The sequence below is a fragment of the Rhinoderma darwinii genome, chromosome 1 (assembly GCF_050947455.1).
Source record: "Rhinoderma darwinii isolate aRhiDar2 chromosome 1, aRhiDar2.hap1, whole genome shotgun sequence".
Lineage (NCBI taxonomy): Eukaryota > Metazoa > Chordata > Amphibia > Anura > Rhinodermatidae > Rhinoderma > Rhinoderma darwinii.
This window is the reverse complement of record NC_134687.1, coordinates 59,274,406-59,290,048: the sequence shown is the minus strand read 5'-3', so window position 1 is coordinate 59,290,048 and position 15,643 is coordinate 59,274,406.

Sequence of the window (15,643 nt, the reverse complement as noted above, 5' to 3'; positions counted from 1 at the left end):
CAGCTCCGTGTGTCAGCAGTGTTTGATGCGTGGCTGCGTGATTTTCGCGCAGCCACCATCATTATGACACTCTGTTTGTATGTTTGTAAACAGAAAAGCACGTGGTGCTCTTCTGTTTTCATTCATAGTTTTTACTGCTGTTGCGCGAATCAAGCGCATCACACGGAAGTGCTTCCGTGTGCTGCGTGTGATTTTCACGCACCCATTGACTTCAATGGGTGCGTGATGCGCGAGAAACGCACAAATATAGGACATGTCGTGAGTTTTAGGCCGGATTTACACGAGCGTGTGCGTTTTGCGCGCGCAAAAAACGCTGCGTTTTGCGCGCGCAAAAGGCATTTGACAGCTCCGTGTGTCATCCGTGTATGATGTGCGGCTGCGTGATTTTCACGCAGCCGCCATCATAGAGATGAGGTAGTCGACGCCCGTCACTGTCCAAGGTGCTGAAAGAGCTAACTGATCGGCAGTAACTCTTTCAGCACCCTCGACAGTGAATGCCGATCACAATATACACCAACCTGTGAATAAAAAAAGACGTTCAAACTTACCATGAACTGCCTGCTTCCTCCAGTCCGGTCTCCCGGCCGTTGCCTTGGTGACGCGTCCCTCTCTTGTCATCCGGCCCCACCTCCCAGGATGACGCGGCAGGCCATGAGACCGCTGCAGCCTGTGATTGGCTGCAGCCTGTGCTTGGCCTGTGATTGGCTGCAGCTGTCACTTGGCCTGAATAGTCATCCCGGGAGGTCGGACTGGAGGAAGGAGCCGGGACTTATCGGTAAGTCCGAACTTCTGTTTTTTTTTACACGTATATGTATATTGTGATCGAAAGTCACTGTCCATGGTGCTGAAACAGTTTAAGTCTTTGAGCACCGTGGGCAGTGACTGTCTCCTGACGTCGCGTACCCGAACATTTTTTGCCGGGTTCGGTCAAAACGAGTTCGGCCGAACCCGGTGAAGTTCGGTGCGCTCATCTCTAATTTGACACTCCGTTTGGATGTTTGTAAACAGAAAAGCACGTGCTGCTTTTCTGTTTACATTCATCCTTTTGACAGCTCTTGCGTGATTTTCGCGCATGCAACGCAGTAGCTTCCGTGTGGCATGCATTGTTTTCACGCACCCATTGACTTCAATGGGTGCGTGTTGCGTGAAAAACGCACGATTATAGAACATGTCGTGAGTTTTACGCAACGCACTAACGCTGTGCAAAATTCACGCATCGTCTAAACTGCCCCATAGAGTAATATAGGTGCGTACGACACGCGTGAAAAGCACGCGCGTATATTACGCTCGTGTAAATGAGGCCTAATGCAGCGGACACACGCTGCGTAAAAATCACTGACTGTCTGAACGGCCCCATTGACTAACATAGGTCCGTGCGAGGCGCGTTGCACGGACGTATATCACGTTCGTTTGAATAAGCCCTAAGGCTTTATAGTAATCTTATGCACAGACGCTTCCATCTCTGCTGTGGATCTTTGGAGCTCCTTCAGAGTTATCGTTTGGAGTCTTTGTTAAATCTCGGATGGAAGCCGTCCTTGACTGATTTGTACGTTTTGGAGGGCGGCCTTCTGTTGTAAGGTTTGTAGTGGGCCATATTTTGTTATACAAGATTTATTGATGCTCAGTGGTATAATCAAAGTTTCAGATTTTTATTTTTTTATAACCCAACCCTGATCTATACTTCTCCACAACTTTGTATCTTTCAGAACAGGTGTATTTATAATGATATCTTGTGACACTTTGATTACACACAGGGGGATCTTATTCAACATATTATGCAACTTCTGAAGTTAATTGGTTTGATCAGACCTTATTTAGGCGTTTTATAGCACAGGGGGTGAATACATATGCACTCAAAAAGTTTAAGTTTTTCATTTTTGTTTTGCTACAGACCTTGATACTATTATTCCTCTACTCCTGGGTCTGCAATGGTTTTGTTTCCATACACCTGTTATAGACTGGCTTACCACAGGTAATGTACGATGGGGATCCTGTTTGCTTTCAAAGTGTATGTAGTCCATCATGCCTCCTGCTACTGTGTTGCCGGGTCTTCTTGAGCAATATGTAGATTATGCCAATGTGGTCTCTAAACAGAAATCAAATGAGCTCTCACCAAATCACCTTTATGACATGTGACATTGACCTCCTGTCTAGGGTTCCATCCCCTCATTACCAAGTGTATTACTTGTCTCTGCCTGAAATGGCGGCCATATTCCAGTACATCAGGAAAAATCCAGAAAAAGTGTTTATCCAAAACTCATCTTCTTTTGCTGGCGAAGGGTTACATAGTTGATAAGCTTTTTTTTGTTTGTTTTTTTTTTAAAAAAGGACACATGTCCATCAAGTTCAACTTATATTGCTCCTGTGTTGATCCAGAAGAAGGCAAAAACTCTGGCGATTGCTAATTGCCTAGTTAGGGAAAGAAAATTCATCCCAGACTCCAAATATAGCAACTAGAATAAATCCCTTGATCAACATCCCATCTCCAGAATCCTGAACCCATAACTTGTAATATTATATTTTTCAGAAAAGCTTCCCTCCTTAAACTTGCTCAATGAGCCAACCATCACAACATCCTGTGGCAGAGAATTCCAAAGTCTCACTGCTCTTACTGTAAAGAATCCTCTATTACGATTATGGTGAAATGTTATTGTAGAGGATGCCCCTAGACATGGTTACAGACCCAGGTGTAAAAGATTAAAAAGTTATTTTACTGTCCATTTATATATTTGTACATTGTAATTAGATCATCTTGTTCAAAAGAAAGACGGGTCGATTTGACCTTGTATTAAATTCTGTACATTTAATAACCATCAAGAAAAAAAATATATGTTGCCCCTCATCTTGCAATTGTTTTATAGTCTACACGGGGCTAGGGTCTTCATAAAAATGTATATGAGTGGAGCCTACAACCTGATTCACAAGCTCCAGAATGACAACATAGAATATGCGAAATTGACACTGAGTATTTGGTAGAGATCAGCATATCTAATCTATGCAAATCAAAATTCTGATCAAATATTCGAAATGTTTCAGATTGGGCAAAATTCAGAACTTTTGGGGTAAATAGTACGAATTGCTGCAAAATGGCAATTGCCGGCAAGCGCTGGCCACCATTTTACAGATTCTAAAAAGGATGACATGACCTCGGGTGAGCCGCACAGGCTGCAGCTTTCGCATGGGACAAAACATTTCAGGAAGCTGGCTCAACAGACACCAGCCAACAGAAGCAGGGACATAGCCCTATGGGAGACGAGGGGAGGTGAGTACCGTATCTATTTTTAATCTCCCCTCTTCTTCTCTGCTGCGGCAAATCTGTCTGAAAATCTACTGATTGTCTTCAGTGGTCACATGGTACAAAATGCCAACTCAGGAGGCCGGCTCAACAGACACCAGCAAATGGGAGCAAGGACAAGTCTCTACTGGATACCAGGGCAGGGGAGCAGGCATTTTATGTTAGGGTACAAATGTAGTCGTTTCTCCTGGCTCTAATACCCACAGTATATAACTCAGACCGGAGCAGGTAAAATTAAATCGGGTATGATCCACAAAGTACCGTAGATAACATAAATAAAGTACAGCAAAGATTACCGCTCAGACGGCACTGGTTACAGCCCAATATGAAATCGGTATGGACACTCTCTCCCAGAAAAATGCAGTAGACAGTCCGCAATCCAGTGAGGGTATAGATGTCCCAGAAGGGCGAAACCCAGGGTCGGGCGAGTTAGTTTGGTGTGCCGCCTAAGAATTTTTAGGATTTTTTTATGATTTATGATGCTTTTATTCTTTATTACTTCTGTGAGTATGGATTAAATTTAGCGTGGAGCGAACAGTTTTCAGAGGGTGTTGCACTATGTCTCTCTTTTTCATCTATTAGAGATATAGGATCTTTTTCCTACCAGGAGCTTTTGAACGTCGAGAGATGATACAGAGCTCTGTGGGACTACAGGGATAAAAATTACCATCTATACCTTCTCTGGATTGTGGACTGTCTACTGCATTTGTCTGGGAGAGAGTGTCCATACCGATTTCATATTGGACTGTAACCAGTGTCGTCTGAGCGGTAAACTTTGTTGTACTTCATTTTATGTTAGGGGTTGGAATATCGGAAGACTAGTGTTTCAATACAAATTTATTCAGGTTGAATTGTACGGCTAGACCGCATCGGACACGAACAAATTTCTGTAAAAATTTCACTCAACACCAGTGTGGTCGTGTATTTAGACATCATTGTCTCCTCAGATCTTCAGTCACACCCTGCCCATGTAAATCCTGTGCTTCAGTACCCCCATAACAAGCTATGTTGAACTTGAGCAGTTCTTGCTAGAATTGCCACAGCTGCCATAACTGTACGCAGGCTCTGTGGATGAATTAGAGATGAATCCCCAGTAACTTCAATTATTCAGCCTTTTTTTGAAGGTTCGCAAATTATTAGGGTATGTTCACACGCATTGACCAAAAACATCTGAAAATATGGTGCTGTTTTCAGGCGAAAACAGATCCTGATTTTCAGACGTTTTTGTAGCAACTCGCGTTTTTCGCAGCGTATTTTACGGCCGTTATTGGAGCTGTTTTTCAATGGAGTCAATGAAAAACGGCTCCAAAAACGTCACAAGAAGTGACATGCACTTCTTTTTCGCAGGCGCCTTTTTACGCGCCGTATTTTGACAGCGACACGTAAAATTACACCTCGTGGAAACAGAACACAGTAAAACCCATTGCAAGCAAAGGGCAGATGTTTGTAGGAGCATTAGGCTGGGTTCACACGTGGCGGAATTTCACTTGAATTCCGCTGCGGACACTCCGCATCGTTAATCCGCAGCGGAGCCGTTTCTCCATTGACTTCCACTTCTATTTAGAAGTGTTCGTTTAGACGAGGCGTAAAATTCCGCTGCGGAGCATAGGCTGCGGAGCGGAATTTGGTGTCCGCAGCATGCTCTGTCTGTTGCGGACCAGTGGCGGACTGGTTGCGGACTCATGGCGGAATTTCTCCATTGACTTCAATGGAGATTCGAATTTCCGCAATGAAGTCCGCAGCTGTCATGCACATGTTATGTGTGCTGCGGATGCGTCTTGCTTTTTTAACTTGACATTTCTTCATTCTAGCTGGACCTATGTATTTCTATGTCTACAGCCAGACTGAGGAAGTCAATGGGGTTCCCGTAATGACGGGAGCGTTGCTAGGAGACGTCAGTAAATAGTCACTGTCCAGGGTGCTGAAAGAGTTAAGCGATCGGCAGTAACTGTTTCTGCACCCGGGACAGTGACTACCGATCCCAATATACAGCAACCTGTCAAAAAAATAGAAGTTCATACTTACCGAGAACTCCCTGCTTCTGTCTCCAGTACGGCCTCCCAGGATGACGTTTCAGTCTAAGTGACGGCTGCAGCCAATCACAGGCTGCAGCCAATCACAGGCCAATCACAGGCTGCAGCGGTCACATGGACTGCCGCGTCATCCAGGGAGGTCAGGCTGGATGCAGAAAGAGGGACGCGTCACCAAGACAACGGCCGGTAAGTATGAAATTATTTTACTTTCGCTAGGGAAAGTGCTGTCCCTTCTCTCTATCCTGCACTGATAGGGAGAAGGGAAGCACTTTTACCGCAGTCCGCAGCAGCTAGTCCGCATCAATTTACTGCACATTTTGGGCAGATCCGCCGCAGAATCTGCAACGCAGATTCTGTGCGCCATTGATGTGGACAGTTGCGGAGGAAATCCGCCACGTGGGGGCATGCCCTTAGGGGCGTTTTTTCAGGTGTAATTTGAGGCGTAAAATGCAGTGAAAACACTGTGTGTGAACATACCCTTAAGCTGAGTTCACAAGGTATTTGCAGTGTAAATTCAGTCAGTATGTACAAGAAAATATCCTGGCCCATATGCTGAACATTTCCATCCGGACTTATTGACCTGATGTATGCCAAAAGAGGTAAGTTTGGCACACATCAGGAGGTATGCATCTGCAAAAAAAAAAATTATAACCACATTGAGTGGAAAAGTTCACTGTGCTGTTCAATACGGAGGAATTGTGCAAAAAATTAAAATAAAACATACCTATATGCTATTAGGAGCCTCTATGAGAAGTATAAGCGGGGAGTATCTTCTGATGTATAACTTTGAGGTACAGTGTACACTGGTCCTAATCACTTGTTTATCCATCACTTCTTCATCTTGGCTCCCATCTCTACCATGACTTCATAAAGGGGCTGATCCTAAAGTTTTACTGACTGAAGCTATAGAGGCATTCCAAACGCTTTTCTTCAGCACCCCGACTCTAGCCCTCAATTATTCCTGGAAGTGATTTTGGCATACTTTTGTTCTGTCCTGATAGATACCTATTATTATACATGGAACTTAATGTACTAGCATTATACTGTGAAAGTTAAAGAAATAATTAGTAGTATGATTTTTTTTACATGGACGTACACCAAATAGTAGCTAAAAACTTACATGTCACACACAAAAACAAAGCCTTCTAGTGTTACTTTAATTTTACAAGTGATGGATTATATAAAAAATGATCAGGAAGTTTTTTATATATCTTTACAGTGAATTGGTAGGAGACATTTTTTTCCCAGTCACAGTAACAGCTTGATAGATGTCACTTAGGGATGTCAATGGTTAAAAGGTTTTGTTTTAGACTTATTTGGAAACTTGTCAAAATGCTCAATTACAATGATAACCTGTAAAGCAGTATCCAAGAGAAAACGACATAAGGTAACAAGCATAAAATGACTGCAGAACAATTTGCAGATAATTATTAGAAAATCATTCCCTAAAGCAATATAAAGTACACTGTGTTCTATAGCCTCATGGCTCGAAAACAGCAAGAGCTCATTCTTGTTTGACAAGACCGGTTGCCGAGATGTTTGACATGACCAAAAAGCGTTATTTTAGAATAAAAGCCGTCCACCAAACTCTATAATAGCTGTCTGACAGAGCTAAAAGAAGTAGCAAACCTTCCAGCTGAATGTAATGATGAAACCATTGACAGCATGGCATTCAATTCAACAGGCTTAAGTAGATAAATATTGGAGTCAGAATCATAGAATCAGTTCAATAATTGACTCCAGATAATATTGAACTAATAAGTATGTTGAATATTTCAAAACTGACATTGACCAAAATACAACTGGAGTCCTGGATAACAATTTATTTTATTACTTCTAGAAAAATCTAATTTTAAATGTCAGTTTTATAATGCAGTTAAATCATTGTACAATTTAGACAGTAAACATTACCAAGGGTGTTTGTAGATATTGGTGAAATTACAGAGAGCATAAGGGCTTGTCCACACGTTAATACTAGTAGAGATTCCGCTGCAGAAAATCCGCACCATTTCCTGCGTTTTTTACGGCAGAAAATGGTGCGCATTTTGCTGCGTTTTCTCAATGCGATGGTGACATCTCCTCTGAAAAATGCAGCAATTCAGTCCACTCTCCGCAGCAGGAATTGACATGCTGCGGTCTGAAAAATACGCACCGCAGGTCAATATCTGCTCAAATTTTTTAGGGCACATTCACACATGGCGGAATTGCTGTTGAATTCCGCTGCGGACAGTCCACAGTGGAATTCTGCAGCAGCTGTTTTTTACATTTGTTTCTATACATTTTTAGGAAAGTTAGTTCAGACGTTGCAGAAAATAACTGTGTGGAAATCAGGCTGCGGTGCAGAATTTCCCCTCCGCAGCAGCTCATGACGTTGCGGAGAAGAAGCGGCATTTCACTGCAGATTTCAGCCTGTGCAATGCAAAAACTGAAATCTGTGGCAAGTCCGCTGTGATATCTGCAACGTCTGAATTACCTGACAAATATGCAAATGTTGGTGCAGATTCGTTGCGTAATTGCCCCAAATCTACACCAACATTTGCAGCGGAAAAATTCCGCCACGTTTGGATGACATTTGTTAAATCTCACCCACTTTGCTGCTACTGTATTCTGCTGCGTTTTTTCCATCCACAATTACGGACGGAAAATATGCAGCAATACCGCTACATGTGGATAAGCCCTAACCGTTAACAGCTAATCTCCAGAATCGATGCAGTAAGGCCTGATGTGTACAGACCCATTTTACGAAACCTATAGAAATGCATTGGGTCTTAATTGTACTTCCTATGGAGGCATACAGAGGATTTTTCAGTTCAATTCCATAGAAATCCATCAGAATAAAAAATAGCGGCATGTTCCATCAGAGGTGTGCATGAGGCCTTTAGTAGTAAATGGCAATTAGTAGTAAAACTGTTTTGCGGAGGTAATTAGCAGCATGGCAAAAATACCATTTTATTTGGTACGTATGAATTTACCCTTATTCCCTCACCTGAACGTGAAAATAATGTATCTGGAAATTTCCCCTTCTGGTTAGTAACACTATATAGACATGCGAAAAAAGATATATAGCCAACGTGTGTGTATATATATATATATATATATATATAATTATTTCCAAACGAATAGGCAGCACAACACAGGTTCCAATTCAGTGAAGAAATGTTTATTCACCCATACATCAGTGCAACGTTTCAGCCCACATGGGCCTTTCTCAAGCATAACAAACAATGTGAATAGCAGGTTTAAATACAGCATGACATGTGATTACATGATTGTGATAGTTTAAGTAAAATATTAATATTAAGATGGAATTAATACAATATTCCAAAGATTAAAAGATAACCACAAAACAATGGTTAAATAAAGTGTCAAGTGCAGTTGAAAAAAATTGTTAAAAACATATACACTGCCAGTGATAATACAATTCATATAGATGATTAGTTTATTACATTATAACAATATACTGTACATGTGTTTCATATTAAGAGCCTACCATTCAGAGTTCCCAGCTGGACACAGTGTCTCATATTACCATGCCATCTATGGTGTCTAGTCAGAACAACTAGGCATGTCTATGCACATGTTGCAATGACTCATGTTTAGAGATGAGCGAACCGGGACAACCGAACCCGGTTTCGGTCCGAACTTCCGGAAAAGTTCGGTTCGCAGCGAATCCGAACTTCACCGGGTTCGGCCGAACCCGTTTTGACCGAACCCGGTCAAAAATATTATACAAATCGGCAGCCACTTGTCTCTATCAATCACTGATAGAGAAAAGAGGCTGCTGATTAAAAATAAAATAAAAAGCATTTCATACGTACCTGGTCGTTGTCTTGCGGACGAGTCCCTCTTCTTCCTCCAGTCCGACCTTCTTTTCTGACGCGGCAGCCTGTGATTGGCTGCAGAGGCTTCTGCAGCCTGTGATTGGCTGCAGAGGTCTCTGCAGCCCGTGATTGGCTGCAGAGGCCTCTGCAGCCCGTGATTGGCTGCAGTGCTCACATGGGCTGCATCGTCATCAAGGAATGTCGGGCCGGATGTCGCCAGGGACGCGTCACCAAGGCAACGGCCAGGAGACCGGACTGGAGGAAGCAGGGAGTTCCCGGTAAGTATGAACGTCTTTTTTTTTTTACAGGTACTCTATATTGTGATCGGTAGTCACTGTCCAGGGTGCTGAAACAGTTACTGCCGATCAGTTAACTCTTTCAGCACCCTGAAGAGTGACTATTTACTGACGTCGCCTAGCAACGCTGCCGTAATGACGGGTGCACACATGTAGCCACCCGTCATTACGGGGCCTCATGCACACGACCGTAAAAACACCCGTTATTAAGGGTCGTAATTACGACGCGAAATAGCGGGCCCATAGACTTCTGTTAGCCACGGGTACCTTCCCGTTTTCTCACGGGAAGGTCCCCGTGCCGTTAAAAAGATAGAACATGTTCTGTTTTTTTATTTTACGGGTCGTGCTCGTAATTACGACTCGTAATTACGAGCACGGCCGGCCACGGGCAGCCGGCCGCTTTTACGAGCCGTGCTGTCATTATAAGGGTATGTTCACACGACAGCGTCCGTTACGGCTGAAATTACGGGGATGTTTCCGCCTGAAAACATCCCCGTAATTTCAGCCGTTACGGCATATGCAGGCGCTTGAACGCCGCGTCCATTATGGACGTAATTGGCGCTGCTATTCATTGGAGTCAATGAATAACGGCTCCAATTACGGCCAAAGAAGTGACAGGTCACTTCTTTGACGCGGGCGTCTATTTACGCGCCGTCATTTGACAGCGGCGCGTAAATTACGCCTCGTGTGAACAGACAAACGTCTGCCCATTGCTTTCAATGGGCAGATGTTTGTCAGCGCTATCGAGGCGCTATTTTTGGCCGTAATTCGGGGCAAAAACGCCCGAATTACGTCCGTAATTAGTGAGTGTGAACATACCCTGTGTTCACACGCACTAATTACGGATGTAATTCGGGATTTTTTGCCCCGAATTACGCCCGAAAATAGCGCCTCGATAGCGCTGACAAACATCTGCCCATTGAAAGCAATGGGCAGACGTTTGTCTGTTCACACGAGGCGTATATTTACGCGCCGCTGTCAAATGACGGCGCGTAAATAGACGCCCGCGTCAAAGAAGTGACCTGTCACTTCTTTGGCCGTAATTGGAGCCGTTATTCATTGACTCCAATGAATAGCAGCGCCAATTATGTCCGTAATGGACGCCGCGTTCAAGCGCCTGCACATGCCGTTACGGCTGAAATTACGGGGATGTTTTCAGGCGGAAACATCCCCGTAATTTCAGCCGTTACGGACGCTGTCGTGTGAACATACCCTAAATTTTATAGCAGCACGGCCCGTAAAATAGAAAAATAGAACATGTTCTATTTTTTTTAACGGCACGGGCACCTTCCCGTGAGAAAACGGGAAGGTACCCGTGGGTAACAGAAGTCTATGAGCCCGTTATTGCGGGTCGTAATTATGACCCGCAATAACGGGTGTTTTTACGGTCGTGTGCATAATGGGAGCACGGCTTGGAAAAACGACCGGCTGCCTGTGGCCGGCCGTGCTCCTCTCCTGAAATACTCTGTGCTGCCTTAAACTCTGTGGACAGGTCAGGATCCTGTTTCTTTTAAATGCTGCTAGGGAACCCGCTCGATCCACTATATAAGGCTGCGCTACAGTGCAGCATTTAAAAGAAAGAGGATCCTGACCTGTCCACAGAGTTTAAGGCAGCACAGAGTATTTCAGGAGATGAGCGTGCAGATTCAGTGCTGCTGTGAACTCTGCTCTTACCATTACGTAGCTCTCAGTCTGTTACCTCTCCTCCACTCCTGTCCTCAATAACACCTTCACATGATTGGCAAGTCACCACCCCGCACAAGATCCGCACGCTCATCTCCTGAAATACTCTGTGCTGCTGTGAACTCTGCTCTTACCATTACGTGGTGACTTGCCAATCATGTGAAGGTGTTCTTGAGGACAGGAGTGGTAACAGACTGAGAGCTACGTAATGGTAAGAGCAGAGTTCACAGCAGCACTGAATCTGCACGCTCATCTCCTGAAATACTCTGTGCTGCCTTAAACTCTATGGACAGGTCAGGATCCTGTTTCTTTTAAATGCTGCACTATAGCGCAGCCTTATATAGTGGATCGAGCGGGTTCCCCAGCAGCATTTAAAAGAAACAGTGTGTGTGTTTGGGTATGTGTCTTTGTCTGTTTTTGTTTTTATATGTGTGTTTGTGTGTGTTTGTGTATATATGGGTGTGTTTGTGTATATATATGTGTGTGTATATATGGGTGTATGTGTATATGTTTGTGTGTAATGTTTGTGTGTGTTTTTGTATATGTGTGTGTTTGTGTATATGGGTGTGTTTATGTGTGTGTTTGTGTATATATGGGTGTGTTTGTGTATATATATGGGTGTATTTGTATATATGTTTGTGTGTAGATGTTTGTGTGTGTGTGTGTGTTTATATATGTGTGTGTTTGTGTATATGGGTGTGTGTTTATGTGTGTGTGTTTGTGTATATATGGGTGTGTTTGTTTATATGTGTGTGTTTGTGTATATGTGTGTGTTTGTGTATGGTTGTTTGTGTGTGTGTGCGTGTATATATGTGTGTAGGTGAGTAGAAGTATTGTTATTGTTCACATTGATAACTGTTTTTTTATGTTGTTGCAGATTTTGATGTACCGATTGGACTACATCTTCGATTCGTTGGACTACTGCGTAGATCTACGTTTTTTTCAAATTTGAATAAAATGGTTAACGAGGGTTTTGTTGGGGATTTCTTATTTCAATAAAAAAGAATTGTCTTTGTGTTTTTTTTTAAACTTTATTAGTGCCTAGATAATGGCAGTTCGCTGATTGACAGCGTCCATTATTAAGGCGGTACTTAGTGTTAGCCGGTGCAGAGGCTAGCACTAACCACCCATTATTACCCCGGTACCCACCACCACCAGGGATGCCGGGAAGAGCTTGGTACGATCCAGTACCCGACCATCTGTTGTCATGGTCGGGTACTGGGGCGGCCGTAGGCTGGTATTATGAGGCTGGGAAGGGCCAAAAACAGTGGACCTTCCCACCCTTGTAATGCTAGGCTGCTGCTGCTGTGTTGTATCGGGCTGGTTATAAAAGTGGGGGGGACCCCACGTCGTTTTTTTTTTGGAATTTAACATATTTAACAATAGACGTTGGGTCCCCCACATTTTTAATAACCAGCCATATACAAGGCCGCAGCAGTCTGGCATTACATGGGTGGGAAGGGCCACTGGTTTTGTCCATTCCCAGGCTAATAACACTGTGTTGTATGTGGCTGGTTATGATAAATTGGGTGGAACCCCATGTCTTTTTAAAAAAAATAAATAAATAATAATAAAAAAATGACGTGGGGTCCCCCCCACTTTTATAACCAGCCAGATAGAACACAGCAGCAGCAGCCTAGCATTACAAGGGTGGGAAGGTCCACTGATTTTGGCCCTTCCCAGCCTCATAATACCAGCCTGCGGCCGCCCCAGAGCCCGACCATCACAACAGATGGTCGGGTACTGGATCGTACCTGGCTCTTCCCGGCACCCCTGGTGGTGGTGGGTACCGGGGTAATAATGGTGGTTAGTGTTAGCCTCTGCACCGGCTAACACTAAGCCTCGCCTTAGTAATGGATGTTGTCACTCAGACAGCGGCCATTACTAAAGTGGTAGTAATAAAATTTGAAAAGACAAAGATATAGATAAAATATTTTATTGAAATAAAGCACCCCCAACACAACCCTCATTAACCATTTTATTGTAGAAAAAAAAACCGTCATCGAAGTAGTCCTCGAAACGGACGTAGTCCAAACACCAAACCTGTAAAAAAATAAAATAAATGAAATAAAACATGTCGTAGGCTTAGATTCAGTTTAATGTGTGATACTGACTGTTATACCATGTATAGAAGCCTGCCACGAAGTTGACTTAGATACAGGGCGCCAGCAGACAGTATCATACATGGCCATACAGACATATATACAAACAAACATACATACATACATACATACACACATACATACATGCAAACTATCATACATACATACATGCATACACACACACACACACATGAAACCATACATACAAACATGCAAAGATACATACATATATACAAGCATGCACAAATATACATGCAAACATAATTACATACATGCACATATATATATATATATATATATATATATATATATATATATATAAACATACATGCAAACATACATGCAAAAATAAAAACATGCAAACATACATGACAACATACATACATACATGCAAACATACATACATACAAACATGTATACATACATGACAACATACATACATGACAACATACATACATGCAAATATACATTCATGCAAACATACATAAATGCAAACATACATACATGCAAATATATACATGCAAATATACATACAAACATGCACATATATACATACATGACAACATACATACATGTCGACATACATACATACATGCAAACATACATACATACATACATGCAAACATACATAAAATGCAAACATACATACATACATTCATGCAAACATACATGCAAATATATACATGCAAATATACATGCACATATATACATACATGCCAACATACATGCAAACATACACACATGCAAACATACATACATGAAAATATATACATGCAAATATACATACAAACATACATGCACATATATACATACATACATGACAACATACATGCATACATACATACATGACAACATACATGACAACATACATGCATACATACATACATGACAACATACATACATGACAACATACATGCATACATACATACATGACAACATACATACATACATGACAACATACATACATGCAAACATACATTCATGCAAACATACATTCATGCAAACATACATGCAAATATATATTTGGGGAAGGAAGAAGAAGAAGTATGTGATCTGAAATTAATATGTAACTTTTATTAATATGCATTAAATGAAATGAAAATAAACAGTAAAATATCCGATGGTGTAAAAGGTATGTGTGAGTGACCCCCAAACTCACATACCTAGGCCATATATATTGAAGATGTCATTGTTTGTGATTCATGACAAAGTGTTCAAAAAGGAACACGTGTGACTATGCTTCCAAACCAGCAATTGTATTCTCAGGTCTGCGGTAGTGCAGTGTTAAAGCAGGGTAGCTAGTGTCACCACCATGCAGCTGCACTACAGCAAAGTGTGAACATGGGTCTAGAGACTAACCCTCTCATAGGTATGATGTGTGCCAGACTAGGAGCACAAACAGCCACTCAGGCTGTGCTGCTGTGATATGCAAAGACCTTGTGTGTGTCCTTGTTATATAAGAAACCGTGTAGTAAATGAATTATTTATTATGAACTGAATTAGTCGGTTTCAGTAGGGATGCCGGCAACCTTATAAGAATTGAAGCAAACGGGTCAGAGTAGTGGGAGCCACTCATGCCCGTGATGTTCCTGGTTCAGGATGAATGTCCTGCTGCACCCATACACACAATTGCCGCAGAGGGTGTGAATAGTAAGCAGACAGCTGCGCTGTCATGCCTTCGCTCTGTGTGCTCTGGCACACAGAGCGAAGGCATGACAGCGCAGCTGTCTGCTTACTATTCACACCCTCTGCGGCAATTGTGTGTATGGGTGCAGCAGGACATTCATCCTGAACCAGGAACATCACGGGCATGAGTGGCTCCCACTACTCTGACCCGTTTGCTTCAATTCTTATAAGGTTGCCGGCATCCCTACTGAAACCGACTAATTCAGTTCATAATAAATAATTCATTTACTACACGGTTTCTTATATAACAAGGACACACACAAGGTCTTTGCATATCACAGCAGCACAGCCTGAGTGGCTGTTTGTGCTCCTAGTCTGGCACACATCATACCTATGAGAGGGTTAGTCTCTAGACCCATGTTCACACTTTGCTGTAGTGCAGCTGCATGGTGGTGACACTAGCTACCCTGCTTTAACACTGCACTACCGCAGACCTGAGAATACAATTGCTGGTTTGGAAGCATAGTCACACGTGTTCCTTTTTGAACACTTTGTCATGAATCACAAACAATGACATCTTCAATATATATGGCCTAGGTATGTGAGTTTGGGGGTCACTCACACATACCTTTTACACCATCGGATATTTTACTGTTTATTTTCATTTCATTTAATGCATATTAATAAAAGTTACATATTAATTTCAGATCACATACTTCTTCTTCTTCCTTCCCCAAATACATAGTTACTACAGGTGGTGCACACCAATGTGATCTGTTTACAACAT